Below are 9,933 nucleotides of genomic sequence, written 5' to 3' on the forward strand. Positions count from 1 at the left end.
GCCTCGGCAATGGAGTCACGGAACATGGGCCATTCGGACTCAATGTCCCCCACCTCCCCCGGGATATGGTTGAAGCTCTGCCGGAGGTGGGAGTTAAAGCTCCTCCTGACGGGGGATTCTGACAAACGCTCCCAGCAGAGCCTCACAATACGTTTGGGCCTGCCAGGTCTGATCGGCATCCTCCCCCACCAGCGGAGCCAACTCACCACCAGGTGGTGATCAGTTGACAGCTCCGCCCCTCTCTTCACTCAAGTGTCCAGGACATACGGCCGCAAGTCCGATGATAACACCACAAAGTCGATCATCGAACTGCGGCCAAGGGTGTCCTGGTGCCAAGTGCACATATGGACACCCTTATGTCTGAACATGGTGTTCGTTATGGACAGTCCATGACCAGCACAGAAGTTTAACAACAGAACATCACTCTGATTCAGATCGGGGGGGCCGTTCCTCCCAATCACACCCCTCCAGGTCTCACTGTCATTGCCCACGTGAGCATTGAAGTCCCCCAGCAGAACGAGGGAGTCTCCGGTAGGAGCATTCTCCAGTGCCTCCCCCAGAGACTCCAAAAAGGGTGGGTACTCTGAACTGCTGTTTGGCGCATAGGCACAAACAACAGTCAGGATTCGTCCCCCCACCCGAAGGCGGAGGGAGGCTACCCTCTCGTTCACTGGGGTAAACCCCAATGTACTGGCACACAGCCGGGGGGCAATAAGTATGCCCACACCTGCTCTGCGCCTCTCACCACGGGCAACTCCAGAGTGGAAGAGAGTCCAACCCCTCTCAAGAGGACTGGTTCCAGAGCCCAAGCCGTGCATCAAGGTGAGTCCGACTATATCTAGACGGAACCGCTCAGCCTTAAGCACCAGCTCCGGCTCCTTCCCCAACAGAGAGGTGACATTCCACGTCCCAAGAGCTAGCTTCAGTAGCCGAGGATCAGACCGCCAAGGCCTCTGCCTTCGGCTGCTACCCAGCTCACATCGCACCCGACCCCCTTGGCCCCTCCCACGGGTGGTGAGCCCGTCGGAAGGGGGACCCACGTCATCATTTCGGGCTATGCCCGACCGAGCCCCATGGGCACAGACCCGGCCACCAGGCGCCCGCTGCCGGGCCCCACCCCCGGGCCTGGCTCCGGGGGGAGGCCCCGGTGTCCCATATCCGGGCAAGGGATCACGAGGTCCAAATTTTTTGTTCATCATAAGGAGTCTTTTGAGCTGTTCTTTGTCTGATCCCTCATCTAGGATCTGTTTGCCTTGGGTGACCCTACCAGGGGCTTGAAGCCCCGGGCAACATAGCTCCCAGACTCATTGGGGCACGCAAACTCCCCCACCACGATAAGGTGACAGCTCACTTCTTGGTCTTCTCTTTTATTTATCAATGATTGCAGTTCCAGACATCAATAACAGCTCACCTGTGTCCCGGTGCTGCAAATAAAACCGATTTCATATATTAGGCTACCCAAAACGTACTATTTTTAATTTCATTAGTTTTAAATCAACAAGTATTTGTTTGTGTTTGTCGCTACTTTTGTGTCATTAACTAACAAATTAACTAATTGTCAGGATCTGACGGCATCGGCACACCGACATGACAGCTGTTAGGATGCCCCCTGGACGCCTCCCTGGGGAGGTGTTCTTGGCCCGTCCCACTGGGAGGAGACCCGGGGAAGACCCAGGCCAGCCGAGAGACTATGACTATGTCTATGACTATGTCTCTCGGCTGGCCTGGGAACGCCTCGGGGTCCCCCGGAAGAGTTGGAGGAAGTGGCAGTGGACAGAGACGCCTGGGTTTCTCTGTTAAAGCTGCTGCCCCCCCGACCCCCGGAGAAGCGGCAGATGGTGGATGGATGGAACATTCCAGAAACGTTGCTTTTATGAGTTTTAGTTGTATGGTTTAGAAGGAATATTTGGATGTTGCACGTTCTGTTTCTCTAAATGTTCTGCGTTTATTTACCAAATGAATTACATCCTTTTGTATATGCGTGTATAATCTATGGTGGGAATTGTTCGGAGACACAGCCTGATTGTTAAATGGTAAATGGACTTGTATAGCGCTTTTCTAGTCTAGCTGACCACTCAAAGCGCTTCACTACATGCCGCATTCACCCCACTCACACACACTCATACAGCACGTCTTAAGATACTTAACTACGTGGTTTTCTAATCATTCATACACACATTCATACCCCCAATGATACACTGGGGGGGCAACGTGGGGTTCAGTGTCTTGCCCAAGGACACTTCGACATGTAGCCCGGGGAAGCCAGAGTCGAACCACCGACCTTCCGATTGGTGACTGCTCTTCCTCCTGAGCTACAGCCGTTAAAGTGTGCATATAAAATGGATGGATGAACAACACATATATTGCCCCTATAAAGGTGATCCTTGAGACTCACCATAAATCTTGATATAAAAACAATAAAGGTCAAAGGTTAAAGAGGCAGATTGAACAAATTACAAGCTGTTCTTTCATAAACCGAGCTGATCTTGGCCTGCTTAATGTTGGCAGTGTGTGTCGTGTGATATTGAAAATACCATAAAGTGGAAATGAAATACATCAGACACGCCTTAACTTTAGCTGCAGACAGCAGCAGATTTCTCCCATGATGCTGTCGATGCAGGGAAATATTTAACAGGTGAACACACCTTTTCAGTGACAGATAACCACAGTGAAAGGTTTCAGTTGAGCTGGTTCAGTCGCACACGTCTCAGGTAAGCTCTGAAATGGTTATTTCCTACTTTACCGTTTGTCATGATAATCGCAACATGTTTGTGAAATAAAGCTATTAATGTGGAAAAGTTGGTTCACTTGGTACAGCTCAACAAGCAAATAGTTTCATGGGAGAAAAATAAGTGTTTTTTCTCAGTTACTTTTATGGCTCCACTGTATTCCAACATGTTCTGATTGTAAGATGTGTAATTAGTGAGTAAACCCGTGTGGGAAGCTGTTTCTGTGGGAAATTGCAGACTTGAATGTGAGTTGTGGCGGTTAAGTCCGTATCAGGTGACCGCTGGTGAGAAGCATTGGTGCTTCATCGTGTTTGTCAGAGAGATTGTGATGATTTGTTTTCTGATTCTGAGCTAAAACACGACAACCACAGATTGAATTCAGTTCAATCATTTGAGAGCTTTTGAAATAGTTTCTTTCTGTTAGAAAATAGATGGTTCATTTTTAAAGACGTGTTAAAACTGTTGCTGTTTGTGAGTATTTCTACTCTTTATTTCCACTTCTTCAAACTTTATTCCTTTGTTTTGTGATGTTCAGCACTCCAACATGGCCGAGGGATCATCTGTAACATCTCTGCTCAGAACCATTTTGATGTGTTTCTTTCTGCTGACACTCACCTGCAAAGGTAACGTGCACACGCACATGCACACGCACATGCACAAGTTTTACTGTTTTATGGCTGAGTCATCGCATGATAAAATGGCTCCAGTCATCAATTTGCATCAAGGTGTATACGGCTGCTACAGGGTGATACTTTTCTAAGGTGGTCCAATAAACGGTAGGTTGGTGGTTCAATTCCCACTCTCTCTGCTCAAGAAGACAGGTGAACTGACAGGGGTGGCAGTCCACCTCCTTGCCATGGCCAATGTGCCCTTGAGCAAGCCACCGTATCCCCACACTCTGCTGTGATTGGCTGCCCACTGCTCCAGTGTAGCTATTTGTCATCTGTCAAAATTTTGTTAGGCTTCCTTTGGTGAGATTTACTGTCATCTGTTTAACATTGTGTCAAAATGTATTCAAGCACTACAAACCCCCCTTTTTATTTTAAAAACCAATTTAAGTGTAAAACAGTTTTAGCAGAATCGAGGACTTGTTTTTAAATGTTTTCAAATCTTTCTAAATGCACAAAAAAAAGGTTGAAAACTTCTCAAAGTTGGTAAATTTGAGGTATCACCTGGGATCAGCTTAGCAGGACTTGATGAAGGAGTGGTGTTACAGTGTGAGTCTGCAGGCTGGTACCCAGAACCTGAGGTGTTCTGGCTGGACGGGGAGGGAAACCTCCTCTCTGCTGGACCCACAGAGACACTCAGAGGCTCTGATGGTCTCTATTATGTCAGCAGCAGAGTGACTGTGGAGAAGGGAGAAAAGTTGGTTCATTTATTAGATTTATCTGTTCTCTCTTTCTGATTCCAGTGTTTTCATTACGTGAAAAAATGAAGTCTGCTGGTAATTAAGATCCGTTTAGTTCTGTTTCTGTCTCTAAATCTTTGTTTGTGGGTCAGTAACTTTCTTCTTTGAGGAGACAGACGAACGTGCTTCAGGAACAGTTTTATGTGTCAGATTTACTTTCCCTTTATTTCAGTATTTTCTAATTGATCATTTGCTCAGATGTTGAGAGTTTACTTGGTTTTCTTCTGATTTGGGGGGAGTTCATGATGATGGCTCTAAGTATTTCAGCTCAGTGGGATTTTATTTGTCTACGTTTTAAAGAGAGATTAATGTCTCAGTTCCAGGCACAAAGGGAGAAACAGGTTGTGGCACATTTTCTGCTCTTACTCTCTGTTCGGTACCGCCTCCTCTCCAGGTGACGCTCAGGGTGACGCTCCAGGTGACGCTCCGGGTGACGCTCCGAGTGACGCTCCGGGTGACGCTCCAGCTGCAGCGGATCAGTGCGACTTCAGGTGTACACAGTGTATCATCATGTTGGTCATTGGTGTCGTCGCTGGAGGAGTTCTCTGTGTCGTCATTGTTTTTATTTGTAAGTTCCATCTCTTTAATTTTACTTTGATAGCAAATTACCCTTTAAATAACCACTGTAAATATATGCATGAATATATATATATATTTATATATAGCATTATCTTTTGATGGTCCCTCGCACTCAATTTAGGACCCGAGGAGACAGATCTTTCCAAGCTGTTGGACCAAGACTGTAGAATAAAAAATGACCACTTTACTCACGATCACTTGACTCTTTTGATGTTTTTTAAAAACCAACTAAAGACATTCTTTTTTAAAGAAGCATTTTGCCCAACAGTCCCCAGACTGCTAAGACTGTAGGTTGCTGTAATGTATTTTTAAATGTCCACATTGTACTTTACTGCTGTCTGAAACAGGCGCTATAAGTAAAGTTTAATTACTTACTATTTGTAGATATTTATGTATTAATTCATATATGTGTGTGTGAGTAGAAAGAGATAAATAGATACCAACATGTTGTCGCCTGTTTTAAAAAACGCAGACATGTCTTTCTATGTCATTTAATATCACGTCTTTGTTTTTCACTGAAGGGAAACGAGTGCACGGTTCGGACAAGGGGAAAAAGGCTTTAGTTGTTCTGATGGAAGTCAAAGAAGAACTGGAGGGGAAAATGGATCAACTCAGAGAAGAACTTGATGATGTTGGAAAGGAGATAGAGACAAACAAGATGGAGCTTCAGTCAGTGGAGACGGAAATAGCTGAGAAAGAAACAGCATTTGATAAACCAGTGGAATTATTAAGAAAGAAAGAAGAGCTGCTAAAGGCTCAGTGGAAATTAGATGAGATGAAGAAAATTTACAAGAGACATAAACTTAACTTGGAGAAGTTGCAGGAACGTTTAGAGTCTTTTGATGGCAAAGGGGAAAGCATGAAAAACACTAAAAGCAGGAACAGGGGAAAGATATAAGGGGGAAAAGACTTTAACTGTTCTGATGGAAGTCAAAGCAGAACAGGAGAAGCAGATGAATCAACTCAGAGAACAACTTGGAGATGTTGAGATGGAGAAAAACAAGACGGAGCTTCAGTCAGTGGAGATGGAAAAAGCTGAGAAAGAAACAGCATTTGATAAACCAGTGGAGAGAAAGAAGAGCTGCTAAAGGCTCAGTGGAAATTAGATGAGATGAAGAAAAATATTGTGAGACAGAAACTTAACTTGAAGAAATTGCAGGAACTTTTAGAGACTTTGATACTGGACTGATGGACAGAAACTCAGATGTTTGCCAAACAGACACAAAGCAAAAAGCTTTTGGCTGAAATGAACAGAAGGCTGCAGGAGCTGGCTGCATGGAGAAGGTCAGCAGTCCAGAAAGCCACCACACTCCTGGTGTCTTTGAGTGAGAGTGGGTCTGTTTTGTGCTGATGAATGAGTTCTCTGCTGGGATTTGTTAATTATAAGTTGTTTATGTGGATGTAAGGGGTATAAATGTAAACTGAATCTATAATTATGAGGAATTGCAGTAATGTAAGTAAGTATTCTGTAAAATACACTGTTAATATAGAGGAATTCTTTTCAGAGTAGTGTTTGCTGTGGGCATATGTGCATGTTTAAATGAAATGAAATGGACTCCATTCTTCTAATGTTGCAGCCACCAGGCTGACATGATGAAATGTTCCTGCTCAGGATGAACTGTGAGAAGAGTTCCTGAGGTGTTTAGTGATGGTGGAATCAGATCAGCTAATCTGGTGTAAAGTAAGCTGTTAAACACCAATAAACTCAGAGAGATTTCTCTTGTTGTTATTCACACTGACCACAGCAGTAAATGGAACTTATGAATTAATCATATAGAAATGTGGTGTAAATGTATGTTTAAAAGTTAATTTTGAAAAGAATATCACTAAATGTATATGTTGAACATGTGCTGAGGTGCTTTTTTTAGCTCTGATGGAACAAGTAATGACATCTTTTCATGACCGGAGACACTTTCTGTTCACTTTAAGCAATAAAATGGGATTTAAATTGACTGTTTAATCTCTATTTTCTGCACTATCCAACACCGGTGGATTCAAACTGAGCACAGCTCATCCTTTACTGTTCTTTGTTACCAAGGAAACTAACTTTGATTTCAGTGATTCTGACTGAATGAGGTTAAGTTGCTCTTTCCATGACTAATGATCATCATAAATAACTTCTCAGGTGCAAAGCATTCAGTTTTCAGCTTTGCAGCCAAAGTGAGAACAATGTTTGACAGCATGGAGTCTGTTGTACAAAGATAACTGTGGCTATAAACAGTTGAATCAGGACACATCTGAAAGTAATTACGTTTAATAAACCTCAATAATGACCTAAAGGCTAAATGAGTGGAAAGTTAGAGCACTATTAAAGACTTTTTAGAAACTATGTGAACCTGTAGTCATGAATTATTCCACACATTTCACAGTTAGAACAGCTGGATAAAAAGATATTTGACAGAAAAATCTTGTTTCTTTCTGGAAGGATGGGCCAGTGTTTCCTGTGCTTCAGCAGTGACTAAAGGAAGCACTTTTCATGGCAGGTAGATCATTTGAACAGCTTTTGTAATGGCTGCTCCTCAGATAAATCCAGGTCATTTCATTCAGTTAGGAACCCTCCGAAGATGAAGAAACGATGCCACCAGACCCTGAGTTTCAACCTGTAACGGCCCAACATCCGAAGATGAGGAAACAGCCTGAATGGGAAATAAGTGAAGAGGAAGAATATAATCATGTAAAAGGGGAAAGCTGACAGGATGCTCATGACAAACCTCAGGAAGTGTAGAATAATGAAAGGATTCATCAGTATTTTCACCTGAACTGAGTGCTGGACTGTACATTTGTTACTTTATACTTTATAAGTCAGGATTTGTGCTTTTTACTTCTCTGAGTGCACTCAGATATGTAACCACTGACAGTCAGCTGATGAGACACCATGTTTGTGTATTTACAACAACTTTTACGACCTAAACAGAGAGTTTCAATCAGGTTCTTTTCATATTCAACCTTTTTGTTGCATTTTTAACACGATTCTGATGCTTTTGATCTGTTTTCAGTCTTTAACAGGAACATTAGAACTTTAGAGATCTTTGGGTTTGATTCAGAAAGAAACTTTTTCTCTTTAAAGTGGCCTAAACATGCAAATCTGCAGTAAGAGAGGATTTCAGATCAGAACCAGTGAAGAAGAAGAGCTTTTATTTCATGTCTCACATTAGATTTGAACCTGTCAGAAAAACATGAGCAGCTGTCAGATATTAATGTGTCCATAAAGCAAGTTAAACATCAACATCTGACGATGACTTTTTCACCTGTGAGGAATATTTAATTCATACTACACAAACCTTCACTAAAACACGATTTAATCAAATCAAAACTGCGGTCATGACTAAAATCTGCTGGTTGTTACATGTAAACACAACATATCACAGAACTTTAGCACATTCTTGTTGGGATTCAGTAAAAATTCCCTTTGAAATCCAAACCTTTTTCATCCTTTTTACAGCCTGAAAGTCAGTCCTGACCACATGAGGTCATACGGTGCTCAGATGGAAATGTGTGGAACTGTGCATGAACAACCAGCAAAAACACCACATGGGAACGTGTTTGGGAGAAGAAAAAGGCCTCAAACTTAAAGAATCCAAACATATATGAGGTCGAGCTGCAGAAAGCAGAATAATCTGTAATATATATAAAGATAAACACATGTTAATACATTATAAATGTTTTAAGCTCGCCTGCATTTACACAAAAACACTGAACACATCTCATTGTTTTCTATAAAGTACAAAGTACAGCCCATATCATCTCAGATTGACTGAATATTAACCAGCTGCTGTCCTCTGCTGTGCAATAAAGCAGAAAGCGGGCTGTAAATACTGATTTGACATCATGTGATCAGAGCATTATACTTTTCTTTCTGCCGTCAGTGTTCTGAGAGCGCAGCTGAAATTATTTCCCTCAGCAGCTAAAAGGTTCACTTCCAGACAGAATCTGCTGAAAGGTGAGTGCGCGTTTCAGTTCTTCTTTAATTTGATGTATAAGCAAAGATATGATAATAAAACTGGTTTAAAGTGCACGAAAAGTGACCGAAAAGTCATTTTTTAAGGTTATTTTGGAAAAATAAGTGTTTTTTCTCAGTTACTTTTATGGCTCCACTGTATTCCAACATGTTCTGATTGTAAGATGTGTAATTAGTGAGTAAACCCGTGTGGGAAGCTGTTTCTGTGGGAAATTGCAGACTTGAATGTGAGTTGTGGCGGTTAAGTCCGTATCAGGTGACCGCTGGTGAGAAGCATTGGTGCTTCATCGTGTTTGTCAGAGAGATTGTGATGATTTGTTTTCTGATTCTGAGCTAAAACACGACAACCACAGATTGAATTCAGTTCAATCATTTGAGAGCTTTTGAAATAGTTTCTTTCTGTTAGAAAATAGATGGTTCATTTTTAAAGACGTGTTAAAACTGTTGCTGTTTGTGAGTATTTCTACTCTTTATTTCCACTTCTTCAAACTTTATTCCTTTGTTTTGTGATGTTCAGCACTCCAACATGGCCGAGGGATCATCTGTAACATGTCTGCTCAGAACCATTTTGATGTGTTTCTTTCTGCTGACACTCACCTGCAAAGGTAACGTGCACACGCACATGCACACGCACGCACAAGTTTTACTGTTTTATGGCTGAGTCATCGCATGATAAAATGGCTCCAGTCATCAATTTGCATCAAGGTGTATACGGCAGCTATAGGGTGATACTTTTCTAAGGTGGTCCAATAAACGGTAGGTTGGTGGTTCAATTCCCACTGTCTCTGCTCAAGAAGACAGGTGAACTGACAGGGGTGGCAGTCCACCTCCTTGCCATGGCCAATGTGCCCTTGAGCAAGCCACCATATCCCCATACTCTGCTGTGATTGGCTGCCCACTGCTCCAGTGTGTCAGGTCCCACAGAGGCTCTTAGGTTTTTTGTATCTTGTCTTGTCACTTCCTGTTTTATTTTGAAATGAACAACTCCTCTCGTTTCAGATATCTTGCTCTTCCTCCCGTGCGTCTCATTGTCTTCCCTGATTCCCAAGTGTTTCCACCTGTTCCCCTTGGTCCCTCAGGTGTATTTAGTCTGCGTCTCGTTGCCAGTGTGTTGAATTTGTCTTTCTGGCGTTCTTCCTCTAGCCTCCAAAGTAAACAAATCCTAAGTATCCCAAGATCTTGATTATTGATGATTTCCTCCTTGAGATGATTTTCTGTTTTAAGTTTTTGCCATAGTCATAGATTTAGTCAAGTGAAGT

The sequence above is a fragment of the Leuresthes tenuis genome, unplaced genomic scaffold, assembly GCF_036924035.1.
Source record: "Leuresthes tenuis unplaced genomic scaffold, fLeuTen1.0.hap1 SCAF_22, whole genome shotgun sequence".
Lineage (NCBI taxonomy): Eukaryota > Metazoa > Chordata > Actinopteri > Atheriniformes > Atherinopsidae > Leuresthes > Leuresthes tenuis.